This window comes from Manacus candei, unplaced genomic scaffold (genome assembly GCF_025592945.1).
Source record: "Manacus candei isolate 608988 ecotype Guabito, Panama unplaced genomic scaffold, ASM2559294v1 h1tg000015l, whole genome shotgun sequence".
Lineage (NCBI taxonomy): Eukaryota > Metazoa > Chordata > Aves > Passeriformes > Pipridae > Manacus > Manacus candei.
In genome coordinates, this window is record NW_026138063.1 from 17,740,525 (window position 1) to 17,753,465 (window position 12,941).

General features: G+C 42.5%; 1 protein-coding gene across 1 annotated transcript in view; it reads left to right on the top strand.

Annotated features, from left to right (window-relative positions):
- The window catches only part of SCG2 (secretogranin II), a 55,477-nt gene that overhangs the window by 17,794 nt on the left and 24,742 nt on the right, over nt 1-12,941 (top strand). The gene's annotated exons all lie outside the window — the stretch shown is intronic.

A 12,941-nucleotide genomic window follows, 5' to 3' on the forward strand; every position in this document is an offset into this window, starting at 1 on the left:
TCAGACAAATATGCCAGAATGATCCAAGCACTGATTCACATTTCCAGTCAAGATATATTTCCTTGATTTCTGGGGTGTACAGTCAGTATTTTCTTTCAGGGCTTTTTCTAATCTTTAAATGTCCTGCATGCTTACTTTGATTTTTTTCATTGCTCCTCCTTTCCTAGTCCGTTTGTATCTTCCCAGGGAGGGGTACAGGGGTTGTTTGGAGGGTGGGGGCACTTTGACCTAACACAGCAACTGTGCTGATTGTCAGCCCCCTCTTCTGCCTGTGCTTCCTGGTCTGATAGTAAAACTGTGACAAGCTGCTTCATAGCATCATGTTGCTCTTTTTATAATTACTTTATCCATCTGTTTTCTCTGCATTGATGTCAAAGGGATACTTTGAGCATTGAAAAAATAGTGAAATTGCTGAAGGGCTTTTAATAGCTCTGAAGACATCCAATTTAATAGTAAATTAATGAAATTGTATGAGTTGTATATTATTTTCTCATGGTTTGAAATGAAGTTTTTAAAAGTAGAGTGTTTAATTGATTAAGAAACCACTTCAGAATGTACAAAAAGGCTCCTTCTGCTCTTTGTAAGTGACTTCTATTCAGTGAAATTATCAGTAGTTTGATTTGCTTTTTCTCCTTTTTGGAGCCATGCTGTGATTCTCTGACTCTTGAAACTGTCATGTTGCTTGAATTCTGGATTATATCAAAATAAGATTTTAAAAAAAATTTTTGGTATGAATAAGGATATCATAAACCTGTCTTTTCTAAGGAGAGCTAGAAGACTTCTTTCCCTGTAATTTCAAATGAAGGAGAATTCCTTATGGAAAAAAAATAATAGACTAGCTAGGGGTACTTAGCCATGTCAGTATAGCATCTGAAATGAACAGCATTGCCAAACTGATGTATCCAGTCTCAACTTGAGAAGTGTGAAGGAATTAGTATGGTTTCCTTGCTTAGTGCAAAAGTTTATTGGAATATGGTGTGCTTGTTGTGCCACCTGCCTTTGTACTACAAAATTGAATGGAAAGTATATGTCAAGTACTCTAAAGAACTGCTAAATTATGTTCATGCTCTAAGAAATGTCTTCAGTTTCCTGTTGCCTACAGGTGGGCTACACAAAGCAGGCAGGGGAGCATTAATTAATGTGAGTTTTGCTAGTGTCAGCCTGCATGTATGGCATACTTAAAACCAGATTGGTTGGAAGCATAAAACTTGTATTTATACTTTTTACAATCTTCAGTGAGAAAGGGATTACTCACCTGAATGGTTTTGTAATGGAATTCAGCTCAACACAACTTTCCCAAAGGGAAGAAGCACAAATGAAACCCCGTTATTGTCGGGTTACCCTTAGGTCACTGTCAGAATGCCTGTGTCTCCATCTCTGTGGAACTCCATTGCCACCAACAGGACTCTGCACAGATCAGTGCACTGTGGAGCAGAGCTCATCAGAAGATTGATGTCTCTCTTGTTATCTTAGTTCCTTGATTTTTCTTAGAGCAGGAGGTGCACGTATCTTTGTACATAATTGACAGAGCTGGGAAGCATTGCCCATTTCATTTATATTTGCTCTTTTCAACTTGCCTGACTATACTAGGCAATGCTCAGTGTAAAGTTTTCTGAGATGACTTTATGAAATTATTATCCAAAAAGGTATCAGCAGATTCCTTAACAGTTTTCCCCATTTAATCTCATCTTTTGCAGTTACCTAAACTCTCACCTTGCTGACAAGCCTCAAGTACTTATCTCCTAGTTTCCAAAGTTGTGTTTACTAAAATAACCATGAATCACGGTCATGTTGCTAGCCTAGATTCCCTTCCTTGCTTTTGCCAGCTGCATCTAACAAAGAGCTGCTTGATTTTCATACGGGCATCTCTGCCTGGAGGATTCTTCTTGTGATCTTACTACTCACCAGCTGGGACAGAGCTGGTTCTCTGTCTGCTACTGTTTGCAACTCAGGAGTTGTGACATCTTTGAACATATGATGGCAATTAAAAAGAAAGAGACAGATATTAGACTGGGGTAAAAATAAGTGTAATAATGTCAAAAGGAATATTAAAAGTATGACAGATCATCATGAGTGAGAGGCAAGAGTGGCAGGATCTCATAGGATCCATTTTTATAATTTTTGTTTTCTTTTTTCATTATGAATTTCTGAGTGTAATGGCTCATTAAAAGGTGTCAACTCTTACGAATAACTGTAGGAAAAAAACTGACATTTAGGTTACCTCCCATCATCCTTTGTTTAACAAAGAGCCACTGAAAGGGAATCTTGAACGTGTCCCCCTCACTGCTCCTGCGAAGCCCCGCTGTGCTTCCAGAAACTCAGGTGGGAAACTTACAGTAAAGTTTGGATGTGAGTCTGTGTCTGAATTTTCACTGGACAGAATAATGCTGTACTTATAAAAGGATGATTTACCATTTTTTTCCTTTATTTTACAGTCCTTTGCATAGATAACACATTTTTCTATCCTCTGCTTAGCACTGTGCTGTATTGGAGTAATACAGCGTGCAAAACCGGTACATTAGGTGTCAGGAGGGACTGGTTTATAAGGAAAGATTACAAGAGTGTAACTGTGAGTGGGGCTTTCAAAGATACCCAGAGACATTCAGTTAACAGTCCCCTCAAAATAACAGTTCATACAGAGAGAGAACTCCTATCCCTGCCTGTCCATGACGTTCTGCTCCACTGAAAATGCGTTTGAAAATATTTCTGTCAGTACAGCTCCTGTGTGAGGGGGATTTTGCTCTCACCCTGCATAAGATGACTAAACCCAAAGGTCTCAGTTCTGCAGTTAATCCCTATGGTGGGGTTTTCATTAACTTTATCCAGTGTCTTTATGAGCATGGAGTCTGCATCATCATCTTGCATCATTGTATTTTCAATTTAGATGGCTGCCAGAATTTGTGAGCTCAGACCAGGTAACAGCATCCTTCTGGGGGAGTTGATGACATTCCTACTAAATTCAATAGCCTGCATGTTCCTTGGCAAGGTCACAGTACAAATAAAATACAGCTGTTGATTTAAATGTCTGTTAGGATATTTCAGGGATTTTTTTTTCATGAAGATAGCTGGTCTAGGTTAAAGTATAGTAGTGAAAGCTTAGTGTTCGTAGCAGAAATAACGGGCTGTGCTCCCAGAGAGTTAATGTTTGCTGTCATGGAAACCTGTTGCCTTGGAACATGACTAATGAGACACAGGCTAAGGGAAAGGAATAACCTATTCTTCAAATTAGTGATTAGCAAAGCCTAAGCAAGACCAGCAGTATATATTATCATGAATTGTAGTTATTTCAAATTCTGTTATCTGGTTCACTTAACTTTATCTTTTTATTTACTCATTCAACAGCTCTTGTAACCACATGTTTTCATGCAAAGAAAATAGTTAAGAGCTAATCCTTCGGCTGTCTAGAAATAGATAGCATCTTATTTGCATTCCTCTTTCCCAGTACACTACAACTTTTGTGGAAGGGACACACTGAAAACAAACTTGTGGCTGGTCTGGAATGCCCCCCAGTAAGGCAGGGGACAGTAGCAGTTTGGCTGAGGACTTTTACCTTTGATTGTAGCTGTAGGTTTCAAAGACAGTGCAGGAATATGAGGTCAGGAACATGTCTGTGTACTTACCCATATGGAAAAATCTGGTTACCCCTGTGTATCAGTGTGGTAAAACTGCTGCTCTCTAATGCTGAAAGGAAACTTGGTGGGGGGGAACGATCAGAAGGTATTTTAAAGTTGACTTCAGCATTCTGTCATCTCCTTTTAAAATTGGAGTTCCTACTCCAAACCCAGCATCTGTCTTTACACACCAGGCTCTGCAGTGGAGAATAAGAGTGCTGATGATTTTTTCCTGCAGAGGCAATTTGGTGTGTCTGTTGTGAAAAACAATGCTGAATGTAGAATCCCCAGTTACACAGGGTGACAAATTCATTAGAACTTGCTGAGGGTTTCAGCTGCTCTCTGAACCAGGATCTTGCATGAATAAATTGTCAGAGGCTTTAAGTCTCCCTGCCTTGTGGAGATCACGCTTCAGGGTCCTTCTGCAAGCTCACAGTGAGGAGTCAGCCTTAGCTGAGCTGAGCCAACAATGACAAGTCACAGAGGAACATCTCCACAGAAGTTTCAGGTGAAAGAATCTGTTCTTTTTTATTTCTCAGGAGGGCTTGGGATGTGGTCCTAGATGAGTATTATGCTGGATAACAACTCTGAAAGCACAACATGATGATGTGGCAAGAAGGAAATATTCTGGGAAAAACAACAAAGAATTGGCTGGGTGTGTAAGCTGACAGCTGCATTTGGGATGAAGGAGGGTTTTTTCTGGTCTCTTTTGTCAGGGACAAGGTGGTCCTTCCTTGTTCTTTGAGGGAAAACTGGCTTGGGTAATCAGTTCTTGTTTGGCAATGGCTGACACAGAGTGTTGTGTTGGCAATGACAAGAATGTTCTGCTGGCAAAGAGGTACTGCAGAGGGCAATGAAATATCATACATTATTTTTAAATATGATAAAACATTGATTCATTCTGGTTGGGCTAATATGAGGAAACAGCAACATTTACCATGACAGTTCAGTGAATGATGATGAAAATAATCAATATGCCAAAAAAGTTGTGTTGTTATGTATACTCCAGCATTTATGTTTAAGTCTGGCACAAAAGTGGAAAGACTGGGACCTCAAGAACTCTTGTTCATCTTTCAGTCCCAGGCAGGATCAGCTGATTTAAATCGTATCTGAGTGATGTTTTTCTAACAAATTCAAATCAGAGCAACCTGTGCATCCTGTGTGAAAAAGATTCTCCTAAATATTATAGCCATGTTGGAGCAGAAGAATGGGGAATATCTAAGACCCTAAATATCTCCAGTAACAGAAAAAACTAACAGAAAAGCAAAGGGGTACTTAAAGAGGGATGGATGAGAACCTCTGTTTTCCTTCTGTTCCTTAATGAAAATACCACGTTTTCTTATAAGAAGGTACTGCTGGCAAATATGGGGTTGTTAAGAGGTTTCTGTAATTTTTTTAAGTAATGAGTTTCTGTAGCTGCTGAAGGCTGCATGTTTGAGGCCAAGCAGCAATAGCGTGGCACAGGTAGACAGGAGTGAAAGTGCTTACTGCTCCCATTCTACTCCAAGGTGATCCTGGCCAAGAGCAGGAGGGAGGTCCTCCAGGTCTCTGGCACGCCACTTTCTCTTGGCACAGCCTGGGGAAGCAGGAGATCTCTTAGTCAGGGGTGGCAGCCAAGAGCATTAGAGAAGTCCTTGGTGCCAGCCGGTGGCAGGAGTGAAGGCAGACTCCCCCGCTTCCAGTGTCCCTGCAGGAGCAGGGAGCAGGGCAAAGAAGGTGAGCCCTACTCCAGAGGAGAGACTTTTGTAAGAAGGAGGTATGAGAAAGAGGATCTTCAGATGCAGTCTCCACACCATTTGGAGAGGGATAGTTTTAGTGGTGTTATCCACAGCTTTCACTCATTCTGCTTTCTATTTCTGGATGGCCACTGCCCCATACTCTCTTTACCACTTTTTTGCAAATCTTCCCAGTTTTCTCCAAACTTGTTTTTCTTCCTTTCTTTTTCGTGATGTCTGTTCTTACATAAACTCCCCTTCATCTCCCGTCTCTTCCTTTCTCTACTGACTTTTAACTGACTTTCTACGGAGGGAAGGAAAGGCTCTGTCTCTCCAGGGAAGGCAGAGCAGTGGAGCCCAGGAGCTCTGTTCTACTCAGCCCTCAGCTCCTGCTGACAGCACTTCTGCAACCTTCTCCTCTCTTCTCTTTTCTGTGTGTGCTTCTGCCAAGAATGCAAAGTCTTTTGGAAAGTCTTGTGTGAGGAATGACCACATTTTTGGTATTGTATTCCCCATTTCTTGTCCCTAAGTAATTGCATAGGGTGTTATGGCAGCTGTCAGATGGCAGCTTGGTGCTTTTGCAAACTGAAATGTTATTTAGGGTCCAAATACAAGATTATGAGGCACATGCAAAATTCAAGTCTATTGGCACCTTTGTTGCTAATTGATTCTAGAAAGATGAGCACTCCCATTTCGATGTGCTCTGTTGTCCGGAGTTAACTTGGACACCCAGGGGACATTTTTGCTGTGAACTTTCCATCTCTTTGCTGCATATCTATGTGAGAAAACTTCTGATTTGGACTGCAGATAGACAGAGACCCCACAGAAAAATGAGCAGTTAAACTGAATCAAGGCTAAGAATACTAACAGCCAAAAGGTTGGACAGGAAACCCATTTCACCCCAGAATGACAGAAAGACAGCGTTGATTATTTTTAAATAAAAAGTGTGTTGGGCAGAGGCCGCTGTCATGGCAACTCTCAGCCTGCGTGTAATACTGTGTTTCTGGCACCTTTTCTGTGATATGTGTTTGGTCAGTCATTTCGTGGCTTTCATACCATATCTGTGTCCTGAGGAGGTGTGAGGGGAAGGAGCGCAGGTGGGAGCGCAGCCGTTCTCCAGCTGCATTCTCCATCTCTGGCACAAACGCTGCCATGTGCTCTTTCCAAACCTCACTCTACTCCCTAATTGACTGCCTTTGGTGAAGAGATTGAGGCAGCAGCAGTGTTTCTACTTCCAGCGCTGTGCTGGGGAAGTCAGGAGTCGCGAGCTGTAAGCGATGCTGCAGCCGGGACCGGAGCTAAATATATCTCCTGCCCTGCCCTGCCGTTCCCAGCTGAGGAGCGGCTGCTGTCTGGGATGCGCTGCCGCGGGAGCTGGGCTTGCAGGAGGCTGGGGCTTGGCTGTGCTGCCTAAAGCTAGCAGAGAAAATAAGGTATCACAGATGTTAGTAATTAATCCCGTTTAAGGCTAAATCTCAAGTTACCCGGCTTGTTCCCCTCTCCATCACTTTGCAGGTTTTCTGGGTAAAATGTCGTGGTCCATGAGACAGGACTTGCAGCCTGGAGTAAAAACCAGAATTTTAACTACAGAGAAACAGCTCCTTTCTAGGTTACTACCTCTGCTTTTAACTGCGATGGCACCAGACCCAGGGTTTTTTTACAAATCCAGGGCTGTGTTCATCTATGAGGTTTCGGATGTCTGCACATTTCAGCACAACCTTAGCAGGGTACATATAGAGGACAGGGGATCTGGATTTTGGCAGCACTGGCCTTGTTGATGCTTCTCTGCCTGTCTATTTGGGCACCCTTATGGGGTGTTAATTGGCAGTATTATTTGAGTAATCTCAAGGACTGATTAACAGCCACTTTGGGTTGTGTCAACATCTTGTGAAAGTCCTCCCACCTCGCAGTGAGTGTGGGGAGAGCCAGGACAGGGTGTGCACTCACTGCCCTGCTGAGCCCACTGAGCAGGAAGCGTTCCTGCGGGATGCACGAGCAGGATTTACCAGAAGGCCTAATGCTGGGGGTTTGTTTTGATTTCTGAGTCAGTTTCTAATAAATCAACTTGCTTGAAGAAGTGTGTTTTATGGGTTTAGTATTCAACAGGAAAGTTTACCCTTTTGAAGGAGCTGTTGGTGCATATGCACAGTGTAGCTCTTCAGGCAGCAGCAGAGATGACCCCTGACCAAACCCCATGTGTTTGGGAGGAAGTTCAGGCTGTTATGTTGATACCTTTTTTTATCTTTTTAATGAAACCTCCTTCCTGCCATTTCAGAGGAGAGGAGGGTTTGACGTCATGTGCTGATGAGTCACTGCTTTTAACAGGCCAGCAAGCAGGGATTGAGAGTGCTGTCTGGAGCAGCTGCTCTGTTAATCATTCACAAAAAGCCCAGAGAAAGCTCAAGGGGAATGCTTGTGAATAATTAAATTTCTGTTTTCATTATGAAGATGCAGTTGATTTACCTGGATCTGCTAGAATCCAGGTATTGGGAAGTGAGAGAGGAGGACAATGATCTCACTGGTTTGTTGATACCACTGTGAATAGCTTTTGGATAGTCATTGGTGTCAGTCAAGCATATTACATGATTTAACAATTTCATGCAAAGCTTATGTAATAGAGCTCTGACCACCAGTTACATTTCACTTGTTGCAACCACTTCAACCATACCCATGTTTTCTAGAAGAGAGTTCTTGGGGAAGCAAATGCCCTTGACATTTGCAAGACATGGATTTCACTGGAAGGCTGTATTTCTGATGTGTCTCATAGCCTAAAGCTGTGTATTGTCAAAGGAAGCAGAGTTGTCTAGGTTTGTTCACTGATGGTTCTCCTGCTCATAAACACCTTCTGGGGGTGACTTGGATCATTTTGAGTTAATGCTGAATCAGTATCTTGACAAGAGATGTTGCACTCATCATTGTGATGAGCTTTAACTTCAATTGCCAACATGCTGTGATCAAAGAGTTCATTAGATTCCACTTTGGATGAGTAGGACTCTTATTTTAGACAAGAACATTTATCCAAACTGGATAAATACCTAAATGGTGAATTATTCACTGCTCAGCTCTTCCTCTCGAGGTTGAATGTCTTAGACAAGAGCTGCTGCCTTTTACCTAGAGGTAGAATAAGATGGGCAATCCCATCCCCTAATGGGCAGTTGAAGCTGCCTTAGAACAGAAGGATACTGCTTGGCCTTGACAAAATGTTAGGTTTAGCTTCGCCTACCCAGTTGGAGTGCTGGGATGGTGGGGGGTGTAGGATTGCTTACAAACACTGACTTTAATTACCTATACAGTGTGAGTAGGAAGTTGTTATTCTGCCTGTCAGATATATAATGAGAAAGAAAACCCACACTACGAAGCCATTTGAGTCTTATAAACCTTTCTGTCTTTGGGCATTGTTTTCATGGACTTGTGAAATCCCACAGATATGTAGGCAGAACCTAATTAGCTACAGCCATTGAAAGAGCAAAGTTTGAAACAACTTGTTGAAAACTGAATATGTTTTTCTTCTTTCAGCACTGTGGCCAATTAACTGTGCATTTGCCTTCTTGAATTGATTAGTAGAAAACTTTAACTGATTGTATCCATTTCTCCATACACACATTAGCCCCAAGTTCTAAAGCTTCTTATCATAATAAAATGCACTTATTCAATGGGCTGCACCATTCTTGATAGATGAAAAAAAATGTTGGCAGATGAAACCAGATAGTATCACCGGGAAACAGAGAGTTGTCCTAGAACTGCAGTAGCTGATGATCTGCCATTTCTGCAGTGAGATGATTTCCAGAGCCCACTTCTCAGTCTGCAGATATGATGGCCAGTCTGGACCCTTTCAGAAGAACTGGCCTTGCTCCCTGGGCAGGTACAGGCTTCCTGGTGGGGTAGGAGAGTATGGGGGCTATTTAGATATTTAGGGGGCAGTGGAGGACCAGCAGAGATTATATGAAAATCTTATACTGGGGAGCAGAGGGGTTTGTTGGAATAAATTGAAACCTGGGATGCAACAGAATGACTGTCCCGAGCTGGGAAACCAGAGCCAGAAGGATGGGGACAGCAATAGGATAAACTGGCAGCTGAGCTGTAGCTCTTCTGAAGAGGAGCAGAAGCAGAGGCAAATGGAAGGCCAGAGGAACGCTGGAAAGGCTTCTCTGCAGACCTGCAGAAATTAGCTCAGTTGAGAAAGCAGGATGTCCCTGCTGAGGAGTTCAGGGGCTGGGCTGGCTCTTTCCCAAGAGGACCAGAGGTGACCCTGAGAAGTGGTAAATGCTGGGACTAGGACAGCTGATGTGTCAGTGTGGTGAGTTTGGGGTTGTTAAGGTTTTGTGTGCTGTCTGTAAGTGAATGAGAGATTGCTGTGTACCATCACACAGCACAGGAGACTGGCTATGGAGAGATTGGGAACAAACTGGGACTAAAGTGGGAGAGCAGGATGGGAAAACCAGTAATGCTGTGCCCTTTTCACAAAGGTGACCTGCTTTCTACTGGGACCATGAGAGGGAAAATTTTTTACTTCACATAGCAGAGCAGCAGCACTGATGAAGTAGTAAGTGAGCAGGTTATTTCCAGCTTCTCAGATCATTGCTTGCTGTGGGGAGCACTGTCCCTGCAAACCCATGGAAGGTGTGATCAGGAGGAAATGAGGTTTGCATTGATTTTGGCAGGGGTAGAGCTCAATTTACAGGTGTCGACAGCAAGAGGTTCTGCATAAACTCTGTCACAAGCAATCAGAGATCATGAACCAAGTGACTTTTTCCCCATAGAATCTCAGCCTGAGAAAAAGGATGTCCAAGGATGGATGATTTGTAACTTAGATCCTGTGGCACATCCTTCCTAGAGCTCTTCTTTTTTTGCCTTCTGAGCCTTTGAGATTCCTCTGTTCAAGTTCTTAATAATTTCAAGGCCTGGAGAAACCTACATATTGAAAGATGTGATTCTAATAAATTATTGACATTATAAGAATACCTGGCTTTAGTAATAATTCCTGATATTGTGAGATTTGAATTCCTCAGCATCACGAGCCACTAAGTCTGGGATGTGGGATCGAGCCCAGTTTGGATATCACAGCTTAGGTTGGTTATTTATATTAGCAGGGGAAAAAGTATCAGCAAAGCAAATCGTGTTGCTCACAGATGGAGTATGCATTGTATGGCATAGAATAATAATGAAGGTCATCTCTCAGAGCAGAGTTGCTAGCAAAAATTGAGGAGTATTGAAAATAGGGGAAATCAAACAGGAACTTACAAAGTATGGGAATAAAACTAAATCAAAAGGAGGAAAGCAGTTAAAATCTAAAAAGAACACTGGTTTTGAGGCCTTATGTCAAATGTTGATTCTACAAAAGATGCTTTTTTTTTAATGGTTGTTCATTAAAAAGGGTCCTACTGAAGAGCTGTTGTTCCCTGAGAAATCAGATGCATTGTGTAGTCAAATACCATATTAAAAAAGAAAAGGATTTTTGAGACGATGTGGATAAAAGAAAGCAATAAATTCTGAAGAGTTTGCTAAAAGCCACCCAGAGAAATTTGCCATGCGAGATGTGTTACAACACTGAGAAGCCATCAGCAACAAGACATCTTCTGGGACACCAAAGCCTGAGTCTGCAGGTGATCCTGAGCACCTGGGAGCCTCTGAGCTCCCTCTCCTGGAGTCCTTGCCGTGTGGATGAGGACAGCTGTTGGCCTTTGCTCTGACATTTCTATGACTGGAAGCATTCTCTGTGGAAAAGGATGGCAGGTTTAAAAACAAGTTTGAAAATTTTCCATATTCTCCAGACACATTTTTTCTCCTAATTGCAAAGCAAGTATAAGATGTTTTTTTTTTAAAATAACCGATTCAGCCAGCCATTTAATCTTTTGCTGTCTGTATTCAGCAAAAATGTGAGGTTGTCTGGAAAAATAATAAGAGGAGAAGGATTAACACAAGGGACCAAAACAATCTGTGATTAAACAGGAGTCTTTCCCCAGCCCAGGTCAACAGTAACCAGAAACTGTCCAGTAGATTTTGACATTAATCATGGTCTTGTGCCAGTGTCCAGGGTAAGTATGAGCCCTGGAGCATTAAAGGGTGAGTACTCCCTCCCTCAGGCACTCTCACCAGAGCACAGGCCTGTCTGCTTGCCTGCCTTGGTGCTCATTAGTGATCACAGTGTTATGGGGTGAGAAGCAGCACAATTGGTTGCTGGTCAAATCATTAGATTTCTTTGCTCGCTTCTGAGCTCTCAATTTGTGCTCGGGAGAGCTCGTCAGGGCTCCTGGAACCTGCCAGCTCCCCAGGGCTGCAGTCAATGTCTTACTCACACAGCAAAACACTGGGGAGTTCTTGTAATGCCAGAGCTGGTTACGTTAGGTGTGTCATCATTAATTATTTACAGAGCACTCAGAGATGGGATTGTGATATTTCTGTTCTTCGTTTCTTTTATGAGAAAAAGAATAGCTTCTAAAGTTAAATTTTAAAAGTTTAGAAGTTTAAAGAGATGCCTATTCTGCCACGCCTGAGGGAATGCATTTGTTTTCTTCTAAGGTGAGAAATAAGTTTCTTTTCCAGCTTCCATCCTTGATCCAACACCTTGGGATTTGAAAAGGGCTCTGTGTCCCATGTAAACCAGCACATCAGATGACTCCAACAGATCAGCTACAAGCTGCTCTCACAGGTATAGTACCAAAGGCAGAAGAGTAGTTCTGGCTTTGGTGCAATTATTAACTGCTCCCTGTTTCTCCAAAGTGCTGGGCAGGTATCCTCAGAATCCATCACGACTAGAATTGATGCTTAAAAAGATGGAAATACCTGTTGCACCCCTGCTTTGGCAGCCCCATCTTTCCTATTGCGTCCTTCCATACATTGTGGCAGGGATTCTGAGTGTCCCCATGAAGCTGTTCTGCATTTCAAGAGCATGGCACCTTATCTCCTCAGAGAGATAAAGACTTGCCTTTCTTTTAGCTCCAGGCCTGCTGGAAAACAAGGTCAACCTGATTGTTTTGGAACAGATGGCTTCCTTCCATGTAGTGGCATTTCCCTGGCTCAAAGGAGCCAGACTGCACATAAATATCAAATGTAGCTATATGTGGATCTATAAGTATAGTAACAAATTTCAGGTTAGGAGAATTTAGAGCTGCTGAAGAAATTACGATTTATTTCCCAATAAAATCAGTCAGCACTTTAGGTTACTAGTTTTTTTTTTTTATCTTCAATAGTCATCCTTTAAGCTAAGCTAAACTGGCAGGTGACAGGTTACCCCAGTCCCTCCTGGGGAAGGTTTACAGTGGAAGATGGCTGGAAGCAACTGCACAAGGAGAGCTTCATATATTCTGAGCCATCCCCCCTGGCAGAGCGAGGGTTTGTGGAGTTCTGTGGAAATGTGAGCTAAACCAGATCTCATCTGGATACTAAAACAGGAGATTGACAGGGAAGCATGAGGCTAGAAAAAAATACAGGTTAATTAATGGCACACAGAAAGACTACCTTGCTGTTTCTGAGTAAAAGCAAGCTGCTGTCAGTTTTGCTTGTTTTTTTTTTCAGAATATAGGGAATGATTGTGCCCCAAATTCTTGTCTGTCTGTATTACAACATGCTTGTGGGGGGGATAGGGGAGTGACCTACATGCTTTATGCAAGAGAGC